We start from the raw sequence: 18,231 nt of genomic DNA on the forward strand, positions 1-18,231 counted from the left end.
GACACACCAACAAAGATATCAAATAGGCAAGTGGATAAATGAGACTAGAGTTCTGGGCTAGACATAAGAATTGAAGTGTCATGAGTATGTAGAGGTACTTAGAATGAGAAAGGATGGATTCACCTATGCAGAGAATAGAGAGAAGACCGGGTCCAGAATGAGTCCTGAAAACTCCCAATTTACATAGTTGAAAAATCTCTAAGGATTTTTCCAATTCTTACTGAGAAGAGGGGGGGTCAGGGAGGAGGAGACAGTGAGGGACACTGAAGAAGAGTGACCAGGAGAGAAGGGGAGCCCGGGATGTGGGGTCTCAGACCTCAGAGGCAAGAGACAGTGCAAAACTTTGCCCAGGTCACTCCCCTAACTGCAAACCTTCTACAAATCCCCATTTTCTAGAGTCCACATTCTTCTGTCTGGAGTTGCTTTTCCTGAAGCACTGGCCAGAGTCCAAGAGGCAATGCCGGATATGGGAAAACTTTTCAGCCAAGGGCAGGCCAGTTCAAGTCAGAGCCAGCTGACAGCTACCAAGGCTGAGGGTGTGTTTGCCCCAGAGACATAGCCTTCTCCTGTGATGGGGTCATTCTCGTGCCTGGGGTGGAGCTGAGGATTAAGTGTTCCCTGTGGTAGAGCTTGAAGGGAGAGGGGCAAGAGGAAGGCTGCTTTTGGATCCTCCCACTCCCTTCCCACAAGGTTGCTTCTGCCAGGAGCATTAGACCAGAGCAATCTATGTTTCTCAACCACACTCACCTGCTTCTCCCAACCCATGGGTGGTCAAACCTGTGGGGCAAAGGGCTCAGATTACGTCTGCACCGTCACGCCACCCACTCTGATCGTCTCCCCCGACAGGACTGGAGCTAACCACCTTTTCCCACACTCTCCCCAGGGTTGGCAGAAGGTTTTCCTAAACTAGAGAATAACCAGATCACATTGTAAATCCTGCCTCTGGCAGCTTACCTCAGGGTCACCCAGCCTTCCAGCCCACAGTGAGGACCTGCCCCTAGGGCTGCCGTCTTGCTGGGCTTGAAGATAGGTGTACCTGGGCTCCAATCTCAGCACTGCCATTGGTAAACCTGACCCGAGCTGAGTTACTTAACTCTCAGAGCCACAGATTCCCCAGCTGTAAAATGAGGCGATAATAGCCCCTGGGGTGTGGGGCTGAGGAAGGGAGGATCCTTCTCATTAGCTGTCCTTTTTTCTTTTTGTGTTACGCGGGCCTCTCACTACCGTGGCCTCTCCCGTTGCGGAGCACAGGCTCCGGACGCGCAGGCTCCACGGCCACGGCTCACGGGCCCAGCCGCTCCGCGGCATGTGGGATCTTCCCGGACCGGGGCACGAACCCGTGTCCCCTGCATCGGCAGGTGAACTCTCAACCACTGCGCCACCAGGGAAGCCTGACAAATGCTATTTCGACGGAATGGGCATGACCCTTTTTCTTTAGGGATATGAGGCTGGCAGGAGGCTGCCCTTGGGACTGATATTCTCTCCTTGACCAAACTCTAGCTAGGCGCCTCTGAGTCCTTTCTCTCTGACTAGCCCTCAACCTAGAAGACTAGAGCCAACATGAACATGGTTTCTAATAGGTCAAGGCAGCATCCCCAGGATGACCCAAGCCCCCCCTTAAAGAAATCACAACAATGCCAAAAGAATTTGCTATTTTGTTCCAGCCAGCACCTGAAGGAAGATAGGCTCCCTGTCCCCTAGTCTCTGTTGGAGGGTAGGAACCTAATTTTGATAGGTACCAGTTAGCAAACCCGGATGGGTTTCACATGGACCAATCCCACCTTTCCTAGTTTCTCTAATTTTCATCTCCCTGACTTGAGTCCCTACGTGCCTCCCTCCCTACTCCCGCATTCTCCCTTTAAAACACACAGCCACCTCTGTACCAATGGAAGTTTTCAGCTCCCTATTGCAATATGCTAGTGATGAAAATCTGTGCTTACCACTTTAAGTAGTGTCCCGCTTCGTTGACCTTTGACCGGACATATTTGTGTAGAGGCGATTCCCTCTTCCCCTATCCACCGAGTGAACACCAGAAGGAGAGGCAGGAAAGTCAAAGAGGTTTTGTTTTTTTTTAAAGTTGGTAGTATTTGCAAGAAAGGGGGCGGGGCAACACATTATCCCCCAAGTTGGATGATTGTTTGGCAAGTAGGCTTGCCCCAAGAGATGAAGAGAGACCTCGGTGGGAAAATGTCAGTATAGAACCACCAGGAAGATAAGGTGTTAAGGGTAATCACGGCACATAGGTGCAGAAAATGCCGCCCCCCCCACCCCACCCCCGTCCCTGTCCACAGGTCTAAGTTGGGCCAGCAGAGGGCAGATAAGACGGTGGCCACAGACGAAGAAAGATGGACCTCTATGGCAGAGTTTCTCGTCTGCAGGAGCCCGTGGGGGGGCGCCACCTGTCCACACCGAGCCTACAGACCCTCAGCGAGGTCGGTGTAAACGGTCAAGACCAAAGAGACCAAAACTACGCCACAGCCAGTCCACACAAGCTCTCTGTGTCCTTCTAGCCTAAAGCCAAAAAGCTGTGGCGCACAGAAGGGGTAGGGTTGTGTGAGCGAGAAGACCACGCCCCTCTCTCTAATCTTAAAGGTATAAATCAAGGCTGTGCTTGGGGGTGGGGAGGTTGGTGGGATCTGACTTGAATATGCGAGACACTTTTAAATTCGAGTCGTTTCAAGTCTTAAGAACTGGGATGAAAGAGCTTTAATGATGGGGAGTACCTGATAAGTTAGGGAATCAGGCTGCGCTGGCATGAGGGGAGCCTGCCCCCTAGCGGGGATAGATTAGAATTGACAGCCAGGGACTTCCCTGGTGGTCCAGTGGTTAAGACTCCTCGCTCCCAACGCAGGAGGCCCCGGTTCCAAACCTGGTCAGGGAACTGGATTCACATGATGCAGCTAAGAGCCCCCATGCGCAATTAAAGGGCCCGCGTGCCACAACTAAGACCCGGTGCAGCCAAATAAATAAATATTAAAAAAAGGATCCCGCATGCCGCAGAGCGGCTGGGCCCGTGAGCCATTGCCGCTGAGCCTGCGCGTCCGGAGCCTGTGCTCCGCAACGGGAGAGGCCACAGCAGTGGGAGGCCCGCGTGGCGCAAAAAAAAAAAAAAAAAAAAAAAAAAATAGCATTTGTCTCCCAGCCATCTCCAGCTTCTCAAATGTGGGCGGACATCAGAATCACCTGGAGGGCTTGTTAAACCACTGATGGCTGATCCCCATCCGCTTAGCTTCCCACTCAACAGTTGTGAAGGGGCGGGGCAAGAATTTGCATTTCTAACAGGGTCCCGGGTGATGCCGATGCTGCTGGTCTGGGGAACACACTTTGAGAACCACGGCTCTTGGGACATATGGCTGACCTACAGACCTGGCAGTTCTTAAAATGTGGGGTTCTTTGTGCCTTTGGTTTTCAGCTGTGGATTACTGATTACCATTTGGGGGAAAAGAAGGATTCCATGGGCACCACACCTCTCCTATTGTAGTAGCTATTCAATAATCTACACCCCCCCGTCCCTACCTCACCTCCAGGCTGTACTAGACTGAGGGGGGCTGTAGGCAGAGACAGGAGACTATCACCATCCTCAGTGTGTCTCAGCTAAGTGAGAGGACTCTGCTTCTGCTTTTCAGTAGGAAATTAATCTTACAGTAGACCCGCAGTGGGAAGGGAGAATTCCCCTCCAGAAGCTGAGCTGTTGATTGGGTGCAAATACCAAAATCCCCAGCCACTTTTTAATCCAGAGCTTCTCAACATCTGGATTCCAGACAAACACAGGAAATGCGGCATCCTGCCCGAGGGTCCCTCCGGCCCCCTCCGTAAGCATTCAGGCTGCTCGGAAAGCGCCTCCAACACTCCTGCTGCACCAGCTGACCCCAATTTAAGCCACTGGCTAGGAAGAGGGTTTCTTCCACGGTCGCTTGCTCTCCAATAAATTAGGGCTTTGTTAGCACCTCTGTGTGTATATGGAGAGGGGCTCCGCCACCGTGGCCGATGGAGGAGGTTGGTGGAGGGAAGGGCGCTAAGAGTCTAGTTCCTCCCCTCCTTGGGGAGCTAGAGTCAAGTTCTGCTTCTGAATATCACACCGATCCACCGTGTGAGAAACAGTGCCTCACAGGGGCATTGCCATGACCACTACCTAAGATGTCTGGTCTCTTTTTTGACCTTATATATTATTTTGAAAAAAAATTTTTTTTAACTGGGTTTTCTTGGGTTTTGAGAGAGGCGTCGGAAAATTCTTTCAGCTTCTGGACAAATCTGAAATATTTCCTGGTGGTACCTCTAGGATTAGGTCCTTCCTGAGGGGGTCCTTCTTCTTTGGGGTGACTGTCCTATTTAAGAACTCTGCATCTCAACTTGTGAGTGGGGTACCCCAGATTGAAGGCCAATAGTTCTAACACGGTTATATAACTTGCTCAAGGTGACACAGCTAGCAAATTGCAAAAGGAGAAGCAAACTCAGGCAGCCACACTCTAAACTCTTAACTCCTATTCAATTAAACAGGGAAGCCATTAGTCGGAGCTGGCTCTAATGCCTGGTTGGCCTGCGGTAGCAAACCAAAATCTATGCCCATAAATGCCTCAAGGTTACAGAATGAAAGCTAAGGGCAACCAGTCACAAGCAGCCAACTAGGCTTTAAGCTACAGCCAATTTCCTTGCTTTGCTTTGGAGTCTTTGCTATAAAAGTCTCTCCCCAGCTCCTGTGGATGGAGTGTGCCTACCATTTCCGGTTTGGTGCAGCTTGACTGGAATCGATTTTTGCTCAAATAAACGAAGGCACATTAAACATTTTAAGAGTTTATCTTTTAACACTACTATGTTAGACCACCTCCTTCTGACTCCTTCCCCTTCATTTATTTCTGTAAGCATCATAGCTGGGAAATCCCCTTCCAGTGCTGATGGTGAAACTGGTGCTTCCATCTGGAGGCCAGAGAGAACTGTTTGACTTTTTCCAAATACTCTTCCTAAAACTAACCTTTCCCCAGCCTTTGAGGCATTGGTTATCCCTACTCTGCAAAAACAGCCCTTTAGGTCACTTCCTTATTGTTGAGAAAGACCCAGTTCACCACCTTCAATTTTTTCCATCTGCATATAAATTCCTAAAGTCTTTTACCGGCTGCAATTGTGTTTCTCCCACACCTAATGAATAATACGCTTCCTAGAAACAGTGTTCAAGGGACTGAACTTTTAATATTATGTCTTGGCCTTGGATTTGTGGCAATTACATTGTTTTCCCCTCAACTTCCATCCAGAAAGATGATGCACCCACTATGTATTAGTAATCCTTTTGTCTCTCCTTTGTTCACTGATGAATCCACCCCCTGAATTCCCAAGTCCAGGACGATAATCAAGACTTGACAGCATGTCAACCCCTTTGTCCTGGTCGAGAAATACTGGGTTGGCCAAAAAGATTCGTTTGGGTTTTTCTATAAGATGTTACAGAAAACCCAAACTTTTTTTCGCCAACCCAATAGATGCAGGAAAAAGCTGGTGGTGGCAAAACTGCATCTTCTGCCAACCCAAACTCCAAGTGTTTGTAAGATGAGCCTAAGCCAGCCCTCAAAATCAATATCAAGTCCAGATCCAGGTTAGCAAGTCTCCCAGGGCAGGAGCTGCTTCCCTTCCTAAGAAATGCAGGTACTTTTGTTGTTGGTGGGTCCTGAGTGTCAACCAAAAAAAAAATTAATAATTATGATAATAATGCAGGAGCCTGCAAATAAGAAAAGGGTTTATATGGGGTCTTAAGAATTGCAGTTTGGGGGCTTCCCTGGTGGCACAGTGGTTGAGAGTCCGCCTGCCGATGCAGGGGACACGGGTTCGTGCCCCGGTCCGGGAAGAAGATTCCACATGCCGTGGAGCGGCTGGGCCTGTGAGCCATGGCCGCTGAGCCTGCGCACCTGGAGCCTGTGCTCCGCAACGGGAGAGGCCACAACAGTGAGAGGCCCGCGTACCACCCAAAAAAATAAATAAATAAAAAGAATTGCAGTTTGGGAGACTGATTCGGGTAACCCCAAAAGAGTGTTCCAAGGTAGAGAAAGAGGCAGGGGCTTATAAAGACCAAAAGCCACAAGGTTAAAAGTTGCCTGGCAACACATGAAAAGATGCTCAACATTGCTAATTATTAGAAAAATGCAAATCTAAACTACAATGAGGTACCACCTCACACCGTTCAGAATGGCCATCATTTAAAAGTCTACAAATGGGCTTCCCTGGTGGCGCAGTGGTGGAGAGTCCGCCTGCTGATGCAGGGGACACGGGTTCGTGCCCCGGTCTGGGAGGATCCCACATGCCGCGGAGAGGCTGGGCCTATGAGCCATGGCCGCTGAGCCTGCGCGTCCGGGGCCTGTGCTCCGCAACGGGAGAGGCCACATCAGTGAGAGGCCCGCGTACCGCAAAAAAAAAAAAAAAAAAAAGTCTACAAATAACAAATGCTGGAGAGAGTGTGGAGAAAATGGAACCCTCCTACACTGTTGGTGGGAGTGTAAATTTGTGCAGCCACTATGGAAAACAGTATGCAGTTTCCTCAGAAAACTAAAAATAGAATTGCCAGTATGACCCAGCAATCCCACTCCTGGGCATATATCTGGAGAAAACTATAATTCGAAAAGATACATGCAACCCAGTGTTCACAGCAGCAGTATTCACAATAGCCAAGACATGGAAACAACCTAAATGTCCATCGACAGGTGAATGGATAAAGATGTGGTACATATATACAATGGAATGTTACTCAGCCATAAAAAAGAATGAAATAATGCCATTTGCAGCAACATGGATGGACCTAGAGATCATCATACCAAGTGAAGTAAGTCAGACAAAGACAAATACCATATGATATCGCTTATATGTGGCATCTAAAACATGACACAAATGAACCTATCTATGAAACAGAAACTCACAGATATAGAGAACAGATGTGTGGTTGCTAAGGGGTGTGGGTGTGGGAGGGATGGACCGGGAGTTTGGGATTAGCAGGTGCAAACTATTACATATAGAATGGATAAACAACAAGGTCCTACTGTATAGCATAGGGAACTATATTCAATATCCTGTGATAAGCCATAATGGAAAAGAATATAAAAAATAATTTATACATATGTATAACAATCACTTTGCTGTACAGCAGAAACTAACACAACATTGTAAATCAACTATACATCCCCCTCCCCCGCCAAAAAAAAAGTTGCCTGGTGAGAATTGTGATTGACTCTGACACAAGTCAGAAAACATTTGTCCTTAAGGAATCACAAGTTGTTTTAGGGTAGGAGTCCTATAAGTAGATAGACTGCCAGGAGTTATTTTAGGGTAAGGGTCTGACATGTACTCTGAGTTTCTGGCAGGTGTTTTGGATAACTTCATCAGGTCAAAAGGTCAGATTCCATACAGGCTGAGCCATGCAACAGTCACACACCTTTCATGGCCTCCCAGCTCCATTTTACAGAGCTCTCTTAGCAATACCGACCCCATTTTGATTTTCTTTTTGCATGAGAGAGCCCGACCTCACTCCCTTCCCAGCCATGGGTTCCTGCCCCTGCCTCAGACTCCACCTGCCCGATTCTCCAGAGCCTTGCTCGCCTCTTAAGGGGCTGCCCACAACATGTGTGGCCACACTCACAACCTGAGGTAGGAGGGAGATTGCCCACCAAATCCCAGACTCCTCTCTGCTGTCCCCTACCACAGCCTGGCAAGATCCATGGGAAGACCCCTGACCAGCCAACTGCCAAGGAGGTGCATGCCAAGGGCGTGCCCAGTCCCCAAAGGGTGTGTGTACCATGGAGCCTCAAGTGCCAAACCCCAGTGAGTTGGACCTTCCACGAGCTGCGAGGCCCCTTTGGCCTCTCTAGCCTGAGGCACATGCCAAGGTCGGCCCTGTTCTCCAAGACAGTCTTCTCAACCCTGCACAAGAGAATCATCAGGAACCTTGGAGAACATTCCACTAAATTACAATCTCTGGAGTAGGGCCTGAGCATTGGTATTCTGTATTTTGCTTTTCGATCAAGGCATAAAATATGAAAAGTACGGGAAGTGCACTAATCTTGTATTTATTTTCATGTATATATATGCTTATTTTCACAAATACAGATATACACACTTACATAATGTAGACCGATATACATTTCCAGCATTCTAGAAAGTTCACTTTAGCCTCTTCCCAGTAATTACAATTTACTTTTTCCTAGCCCTATTTCTTTCCATTTTTTGCCATTGTGAATAAAGCTACTCTCATTATTTTTACAGGTCCTTTGGTGGACATTTGTTTTCATTTCTTTGTTCATTTCCTGCCCTCTTCTTTTTACATTTGCCTGTCTAGGTGGGCTTGTCTTGAGGATGACCATGAAAGCTTCCTCTGGATATGTGAGGTCAGCATTCAGACCCACTGCCTTAGGACCACTCAGACTGCAGATGGGAGGCACTGACTAAGTTGCTCAAGGGGCAGAGTCTGTCGCTGCCGAGCACAAGCGGCGCCCATCAGAGTCTTCACGGCCTTTCTCCTTTGGGTCCCACTGTTATTCTACCTGACTTTCCAAGGACAGGGAGCAGGGCCGGGGCACAGTCCCATGTAAGAGGCAGCTGATGCCTATTTGAATCTCACCAGCTCTGCGGGTGGAAAGATGAGGAATGATCTGGTCTCTCAGAAAAAGAAAGTTGACCAGAAGGGCCGTGGTTTCTCTTAACAACACGCAGGCTCAACTGTATCCTCTTGTGCGGTCGAGTTATGGGGAAAGAGAAACCCTTGAACTTCCTCACTAGGAGCTAGCTGTCTGCCTTTCATTGTACCTGAACCAGAAACACTGGTCACCTCCTGTTGGAAGGCTCGCTACTCAGGATTCTTCTAGAGAAGAACTAGATACCACTGCGGATGAGGGCGTGCTCAGGCATTACAATGAGGAACGCTTGCAAGGCAAGGGGGGCTGTAATAGTTTGGGCAAGAAGTTCCTATATTACTCAACCATCAAAAAGAATGAAATAATGCCATTTGCGGCAACATGGATGGACCTAGAGATTATTATACTAAGTGAAGTAAGTCAAAGAGAAAGACAAATATCATATAATATCACTTATATGTGGAATCTAAAAAGTGATACAAATGAACTGATTTACAAGACATAAACAGACTCGCAGACATAGAAAACGAACTTATGGTTACCAAAGGGGAAAGGGGGAAGGAATAAATTAGGAGTCCACGATTAACAGATACACACCACTGTATATAGAACAAACAACAGGGACCTACTGTATAGCACAGGGAACTATATTCAATACCTTGTAATAACCTATAATGGAAAAGAATCTGAAAGAGAATATATAGATATGAATCACTTCGCTGTACACCTGAAAATAACACAAAACTGTAAATCAACTATACTTCAAGAAAAAAAGATTTTTTAAAGCATTAAAAAAAAAAAAAAAGAAAGAAGTTCCTGAAACCCTCACCGTGGTATTTAGCCAGAAGTGAGGAGGGAGGGCAAAACGTTATTTTCAGAATGTTTTTCAAGACACTTAAAACAAATTTCAAGATGATTAATTTCAGAGTGGTTTGAGGTCGCCAGTGGCAACCCAGCCAGTCTCCCGTAATCTAGCTCAGCGGTTCCGGAATGTGTTCTGGGGATCAGAATGTGTCAGAAATGCAACTTCTCAGGCCCCGCCCTTAAACCACTGACTCAGGAAGCCTGCGGGCGAGGCCAGCAGTCTGTTTTAATGAGTCCTCCAGGTGATTCTGATGCAGGCTCACATGAGAGACCCACTAGTCATGATACAGGTTGTCCCCTGCCTCCATGTATGATCAGTATGGATGGGTCACACTTGGTAGATTTCCTCTTGTAGATTTTTTTTAAGCAAAAATCATCCCTATTAGTGTCCTAAGTATGCGCACAGAGATGAGGAGAATTGCTCACTGGTTCTGGAGAGACTATGCCATTTTGACAAGTTCACTTAGGAACTTTCAGCCCCACTTTCCTATTCTGGTCTAAAGAATGGCAGTCCTATTAGCCTCTGCTGAAGAGGGCAAGGGGTGACGGGGGAGAACAGTTGCCCCCGACAAGCCCCACAGGAAGAGCCTAGAGCCCCCCACCCTGCGTTACAAGAGCCCCCGGGGTGATGGCTGTGAGATGCTGCAGCCTGTTCCCTTGCTGAGTCCAGGCTGGTGTGGTGTGATTAGCAAGCAAGCAGTTACAGAGAGAGCACACCTTTTCCAGGCTCTGAACGCCTCCCGCAAGCGAGACTTACAGGAAAGTCACATGCTTTGTTCTCAAGGAACGTTAAGTAACAACATCGAAACGCACTGAACCGCACAACTCATGGGAAATTGTCACACACAACTTTGTTTGCCTTCTGCAGCCATGGATGAAATTTATGGCTGGGCCTGTTTCTGTTCTGACCCCTCAGAGAAATGGAAAGCGCTCCTGGCCATTCTATGTCACAAAACACGGAATACACCGGCTCAGGTGTAATTTACAAAACAAACAAAAAGTCTGACTTTGTTCAAAAGTAACACGTCTTCCTCAGCAGCCCTGGGCTGGATGTACACAATGGGAGCCGGTGGGAAGCTCCTTGAGTTGCTCTCCCACCTGGGGCTCTAGCTCCTGTCCCAAAATTCCTTCGAAAGTGTCTGTCCTCTCCAGGGTTGGCAGTGGGTAGGGGCTGGGAGGGAGGGAGGGAGGGAGGTGAGGAAGGACCTTACTTGATTAATACTGTCATGAGACAGGCAGGGACGGAATTAACCGCCGACACTTTCTCTTTCTTGGTTTTGGAGACTCACCTTCTCATCCCCGGGATCTTCCTTTGAACTGGAGGATGCATCTCTGCTCCAATGGTTGCTTAGGACCGGTCTTCAGCTCCTCGGCAGGCACGGGTAAACCTCCAGCTTCTTTCTGCCGTTTTTCCCTCCCCGCTCCAGGCAGCCCTTGTGTACGGGATCCAAGAAAACCTCACGCCATCCCTCTTGAATGGGAGGCCCATCTCTGCTCCTGGGGAAACAGGCACCATGCTTTGTGCCCACAGTTCAGGAGGGAGGCCAAACTCACACTGCAACCTCTCTTTGCTGTGCTCTTAGGGAAGCTGCCTACTATAACCTGGAGCCCTTCATAGTTCTCAGGTGTGCTGCATCCCAGTTCCCGTTTCCCCTGCTCTCCAGAGAATGTTTAACAAGCTGTTTGAGGGCTTCTTTAAATCCCTTTTCCCTCAGCTTAAGGAGAAGCAGCCTCCCCTACTCTCTCCTCTTCCAACTGCCAACTCTGGATGTGGGTACCATTAAAAGTTAGGTATGAATACAATGGAATATTACTCAGCCATAAAAAAAGAATGAAATAATGCCATTTGCAGCAACATGGATGGACCTAGAGATTATACTAAGTGCAGTAAGTCAAAGACAAATATCATATGATATAGTTTATATTTGGAATCTTAAAAAAATGATACAAATGAACTTATCTACAGAACAGAAATAGACCCACACAGAAAACAAACTTACAGTTACCAAAGGGGAAAGAGGGGGGAGGAATAAATTAGGAGTTTGGGGTTAACATATACACACTAAAATGTATAAAATATATAATCAAAAAGGACCTACCATATAGCACAGGGAACTATACTCAATATTTTGTAATAACCTATAAGGGATGGGACTTGAAAAGTTCTGACATTAGATAACTTGTACTTGCCTCCACCTGCCCAGTCCTCACTTTCCTCTGCTTGGAGCGGGCTTTGTGCTTTTACCTCTCACTTGCAAGTAAAGAAGATCACCTGAATCCTTTTTGCTAACATTTACAAAACCCAGAGCGTTACTGTTGAGAGCCCTCCTCATTTCCCTCATAATAAGCCTTGCCTTTCCAAGTCGCCGGACTGATTGCCAAGGACCAAGTGCACCTGGCAAGCAGGTCGTTTAGGTGCCATTAAGATTAGGAGCACGAAGGTGCATCAAGAAGATATGTGTTAATTACACATTAATTACCTTAAATGTTCTATTGCTGAAAGGACTCACAGTTCTATTTATACTCAGACCACCTTGTTAAAGGTCAAGGGCGCAATACAGCCACTACAGGAGAGAGAGATGCATCGGAAGGGGTCTGGCGCTCCCAGGCACAGGCTTCTTTGTTCTCCCAGCGCTGAGTGGTACAGGTCTCATGTCACCACCATCAGCATACAGAAGAAGCACCTGAGAACCAGAAGCCCCAAGTCTACTTGTGGTGGGGGATTTTTATAGTGAGAGCTGGTCCTCTAAGCACATTCCAGATACGTTGCCAGCCTTAAATGTCAAAAGCCCCCGAGTCCACCAATACCAGGTGCATATCATAAACCCACGTATTATTACTAAGCACTGCTGGCAGGCTAGGCTGGCCCATCCCTCCCTGAAACAACTCGTGAACCTACGGGAAAAGAACATCATTTATCTTGAGTTAATGCATTCTACAGTGTCAGCTAAGGGTCACTGGCATGCTCCAGCAGCTCTGGAGATAGGCATGAGGTCATTCCAGACTCGCTGAGATTAACCCAGACTAAGCAACATGGCAGCCAGCAGAATCTTCTTCAGGTCAATCCGTATGGCTTGCAACCAAAGTCAGAGAAACCGGTACAAGTAGAAGCAGCTGCATAACCCTGAGAGGCTCCGAAAAGCCCTCCTCAGCTGCCCTTGAGTGAGATGCAGGTCATGTGACTGAGGGATGTCTGAACACAGTCAGCTTATTTGTATCCGTGAGTGACCATCCTTGTGGCTTCATAGCCCAGGATAAACTCCCCGTTAGTCCCCATTAAGCATGCCAACTCTGCTCCCGTGATGTGCAGGATTTGTGGAACGTGGGTATTCAAGTGATATTTGGGTAGCAAGAGAAGACATGTGTTATCCTTTATGCTAAGATACAGGGGATATCTCGATCCATCCAGAGGACTTTTCAGGACTAATGGACAGTTATTCTATGTTCATCTGTCCTGATAACTATTCTTCTTCCCACAGTTTGTGCAATTGTAAATATGGGAAGAGATAAACCAGACGTGGACTGTGTCATGAGGGAAGATGTGCAAACTTAGTCACGTTTTAACAGCTTATTCCTTTGGACTTATTGGGTGTGGTCACAGTGGAATCGCTAAACTTACTGGGGGTTTTAGAATTATTTTTATTTATTTATTTTGGGGCTGTGTTGGGTTGTCATTGCTGGGTGCAGGCTTTCTCTAGTTGCAGCAAGCAGGGGCTACTCTTTGTTGCTGTGCGCGAGGTTCTCATTGCGGGGGCTTCTCTTGTTGCAGAGCACAGGCTCTAGGCGTGCGGGCTCAGTAGTTGTGGCGCATGGGCTTAGTTGCTCCACGGCATGTGGGATCCTCCCAGACCAGGGCTCAAACCCATGTCTCTTGCGTTGGCAGGCAGATTCCCAACCACTGCGCCACCAGGGAAGCCCCTAGAATTACTATTAATTAATCTCTAGAAGCTGGTCAGCTGTCTGTCCTAATTGATGCAGGGAAGCCACAGCTACTGAGGATCCAGGGAATGGGCACACCTGGGTTTTCAGTAAATGGCTTTACTGCATCTTACCATTTCCTAAGGCTGGACCATGCCCATGACAACAGGTCCTGAGGGTGACAAGGAACAGGATGGAAAGAGTTTGACTCGAAATGAGGCTTAAAACAAACCGCCCCCGGATTTCAAATGCTTCCCCCTTGGGCTGTACTGTGAGAGAGGAATAAACTTCTTCTTTTCAGCCGGTGAATTAATTATTGGCTCACTTCGTTGACATCTACCTGTACCCTACCCGATACAGAAACAGACACCTGGAATTGGGGTGATTCCATAAAATGTGTGAACAGTGAGAGCCAAGGAAAGCAGATGCTTCAGGCTGGAGATTATTTCTATGATGCTCCAGAGCGTTTACATAACTCAGTAGGTATTTGGGAAAACTCAGAGGGCAGACCACATGCCTATGTGCTCAGGGAAGCAGTTGGGAAGAGCGAAAATTGTAGGGTGTGTTGGCTTTTAGTGACAGTGGCTACTTTTAACAGAGACTGTCCACATCCCACTCATATCCCCACACCTTTGCCACTTCAGCATACAAGCCCAATTTTCAGCTGTCATAGTACCATCTCCCTCTTGATGCTGGTCTGTGCTAAAGATGGGCTCTACTAAGAGAACGCAGAGCTGGCCCAGGACAACGACTGGAGGTTTGTTTGCTATTGAATCAAGTTGATGAGAAGGAAAGTTTGGGAGGTCAGAGTACAGGCTTCGGCGCAGAATCCTGCCTGGCTTTGAATCCTCCCCTCACCCCTGATCATATCACCCAGAGCCAGTTATTCAAACACCCTGAGTGCGAGTTTCCCCATTTGTAAAATGGAGCAGATACTAATAGTAGGTGCCTCAAAAGAGTGTTGTAAAAACTGAAAGAAAGGCCTTCCCTGGTGGCGCAGCGGTTGAGAGTCCGCCTGCCAATGCAGGGGACGCAGGTTCGTGCCCCGGTCCGGGAAGATCCCACATGCCGCGGAGCGGCTGGGCCCGTGAGCCATGGCCGCTGGGCCTGCGTGTCCGGAGCCTGTGCTCCGCGGCGGGAGGGGCCACAGCAGTGAGGGGCCCGCATACCGCAAAAAAAAAAAAAAAAAAAAAAAAAAAACTGAAGGAAATAATCCATGTCAAGTGCTCAGCACAGTACCTGATGCAGAGTTAGCCCTTAAGAACTATGGGCCATGCAGTTCTCTGAAAGATTAAACAGAGTTACCACATGACCCAGAAATTCCACTCCTAGGTTTAAAGAGAATTGACAACATATGCCAACACAAAAGCTTGCCCATTCAAAGGTCAACTGATGAATGGATAAACAAAATATGGTATATCCATAAAATTGGATATCTTTCGGCAAAAATAAAGCAATGAAACACTAATACATCCTACAAATGGAGGAATCTCAAAAATCTTATGCTAAGTACAAAAGAAGACATATTGTATATTATTATTTATTTGAAATGTCCAGAACCGGCAAATCCATAGAGGCAGAAAGCAGAGCCGTCATTGCCTAGTACTGGGGAGAGGAGGGCTGGGGGAGGGCGAGGGATTGGCAGTGATGGCTAAAAGGGTACAATATTTATTTTGAGGGTGATGAAAGTATTCTAAAATTGGTTGTGGTGATGGTTGCACAACTCTTCAAATATAGTAAGAACCTTTGAATTGTACACTTTAAATGGGAGAACTTTATGGTATATAAATTACATCGTAATAAAACTTTCAAAACAAAAAACTATGGGCCATGAATGGAGGAAGCCTGCAGGTGTATGCTGCCACCTGGTGGCAACCGTCAGTTTTCCACTGAAGTGTAAACGTAAATGAAGAGCCACATGTGACCTCCACGTCTAATCGTGCAAGTGGTGTTTTCATTGTGGGTTTTTTGGAGTAGCTATATGTAGGTCTCAGCAGATTCCTGGCTTGTGTGAAGAGTGGGAAACCTCCTGACGCCCTAGGAAGGTTCTTGGCTGGGGAAGCTGCTTTTACTTTAGAACCACTGCCACCTAGTGGCCACATTCCATACTTGCAGGCAAAGGTGAGCATCTTGAAGTCAACGGAAAACATTGAAAACAGTGAGATGAACTCCACCTGCCCCGTGATCAATGAGGTGATTCTGTACCCTTCGTGTTCACCTTGGGAAGTTCCTTCCTAAATGTCCCCTCGCAAGCTTCTAGCACCCTCTGACTCGCCACTGATGCGAGTCAGTCTTTCTGGCATTTACTAAACATTTAATCACTTGGATATTTTCTCTTGCCCAGAAGAATACAAGTATATGGGTTCCCCAGTGAGAAGGAAAATTAAAAGCATCTAAGACAGTACAGGTGATCACTGGGTGGCCCTATTTAGTAGGCAGATGTGGAAACATTACGTGACCTTGGAAGAGGTTTGTCCCCACAAGCCCAATGTTAAGGAAGAGCTCCCCCAATTCCAGCTGAAACCATCCTAACAAACCCCATTTTAATTTGTTCTCATACACAGAGCTTGACACATAGTCGGCACTCAGTAAGTGCTGACTGAATGCAGGGCTTTAGAGGAAGTGAAGTCTGGAGGTGTGCAGAAGAGGAGTAAATAAGTACTAGAGATGTAAGGTACAAATGATGCATGGAATTTACAAGCTAGGGACATAACATACAAATGATACGCGGAATTAACAAGCTAGGGATGTAACGAACAAATGATACATGAAATCAACAAGCTAAGAGTAGCTCCTGAGTTCTCATCACAAGGAAAAAATAGATTTTCTCTTTTATCTTGTTTCTATAGGAGATGATGGATGTTCAGTAAACTTACTGTGATAATCATTTCACGATGTATGTAAGTCAAATCATTACGCTGTACACCTTAAACTTATACAGTGCTATATGTCAGTTATATCTCAATAACACTGGAAGAAAATAAATAAAATAAAAAAATAAAGGGAGGAAACTGAGCACATCTATACCAACCATTCACCAAGCACTTTACACCTAACATTTAATTCTCATAGCAACTCCGTAAGTCAGGAATCTGACCTTGAGAATGCAAATAATCAAATGTTCCACTGAAAGAGTGGTGGGCCCAAACCTGAGTCCCCTGCCTGATCCCAATGGCTGAACGCTTGTCAGACACTCACACTAAAAATGGAATTGTTCAGAGATACTGGGAAATTGTCTGCAACACAAACGGTACTGTATCACACATTTGGTCTTCCCAGCATCTCTTCTTCCCTTTCCTCTGTCACAGACCTTGGCAACATGGGCGGGCACATGACTTAGGTTGGGTTTTCGTTTTTTGGGGTTTTTTTTTTTTTTTTTTTTGCTATCTAGGAGGAATCACGATCATCAGAAGAGATGGTCAGAAAGAATCCTGTTATCTCTGATGGCTACCTGCTGTGACAGGTTCATAAGAGCCATTCCAAGCTAAGAAGTCTCTTATTAATTAGGCTCTAGCTCCACACTTCTAGGTCCTGTGCATCTTCTAGTCACAGTAGTTTTGTTCTCCACCAATTATTAAATATTCAGGAATTCTGAGAACCGGTTGTTAAACTGTTGGTATCTTGAAAGCAGCCATCACAGGAATATTTACACCACGGAAATTGGCAAACACTTATCAGGACAAATGGGGGAAATGCTCATGGCTTCACCTGCCAGAAATAATTTTGTGGTGTGTTTGGCCTTTTGTCCATTCCGGCTCTTGCTCCGTGTGCACCTGTTACAGGTTAGAGCACGCCTCTGGCACCCCCTTGTGGCTTTTCGTCCCTCACTTAACCTAAAAGGTTTACCACCTGGACACGCCATCAGCCTGAGCATGCAGGCTTCCTCTAGGGCAGAGAGCTAGAGTTCCACAGAAGTAGCAACAAAGCCCCTTTGCAAAGCCCCTCCCTCAGTCACCAACACTGTGCTCTGTCTCCTGGGACCAATGAGATGGGTCAGTTCATCCCCTCAAGGACCTTTACTCATTTCACTTTGATGTTACCCCTAAGAGTTTTCTGAAGGGGATCAGGTCATGAAGCAAGCACATTCCTCCCCTAGTCTACCCCCTATTCTCAACCCTGGCTACACATGAGAAACACCTGAGGAGCTTCTAAAACCAACCCATGTTCTGACCCCCTTTTAGGTAAAATGACCAGAATATCTAGGGGTGAGGTCCAAGCACCAATATCTTTTTAAAAACCCACCCTGGATGACCCTGATGTGCAGTGCGGCCAGGGTTCAGAACCACTGGACAGTGGATGCTCAAACCTTGCTCTGTATTAGAGTCCTCTGGGGTGCTTTTAATTTCTATTAATGCCTGGGCTCCAGCCCAGACGAATTGAATCCAAAACGTAAAGCTCTCCAGGTGATGCAGATGGAGTCAGAACTGAGAAGTGCTGCTCTAGACCCAAATCAGAATGACCTCTCGCTTTGCTTCTCATCTTAAATTATGCAACCACGTTATTCAAACATTTGCCGTTGAGTCCTGACACTGTTATCAGCCTACATGATAAGACCTTCTTCCAATACTCTATAAAGAAGCCTTTGATCTCACCCTGAAATTAAAAGCCTGAACATACATACTTTCTTCCTTATCTGCTCAGCCCTGGTCAGAGGGTCCTCACTCAAGAGTCTGAGTGAAACCCTGGTCCTGCTTCACCAAGACCCACAAAGTAGTGAGTTGCTGTGCTGGGCAAACACCGCCCCCAAGAAATATTCAAAACCAGCCCCAAACCACATGTGACTGTACCTGCAGCTTATAAATCCTGCATCAATTCCCCAAGTTTTCAAACATAAATGGTATGCTCAGAC

This window comes from Phocoena sinus, chromosome 6 (genome assembly GCF_008692025.1).
Source record: "Phocoena sinus isolate mPhoSin1 chromosome 6, mPhoSin1.pri, whole genome shotgun sequence".
Taxonomy (NCBI): Eukaryota; Metazoa; Chordata; class Mammalia; order Artiodactyla; family Phocoenidae; genus Phocoena; species Phocoena sinus.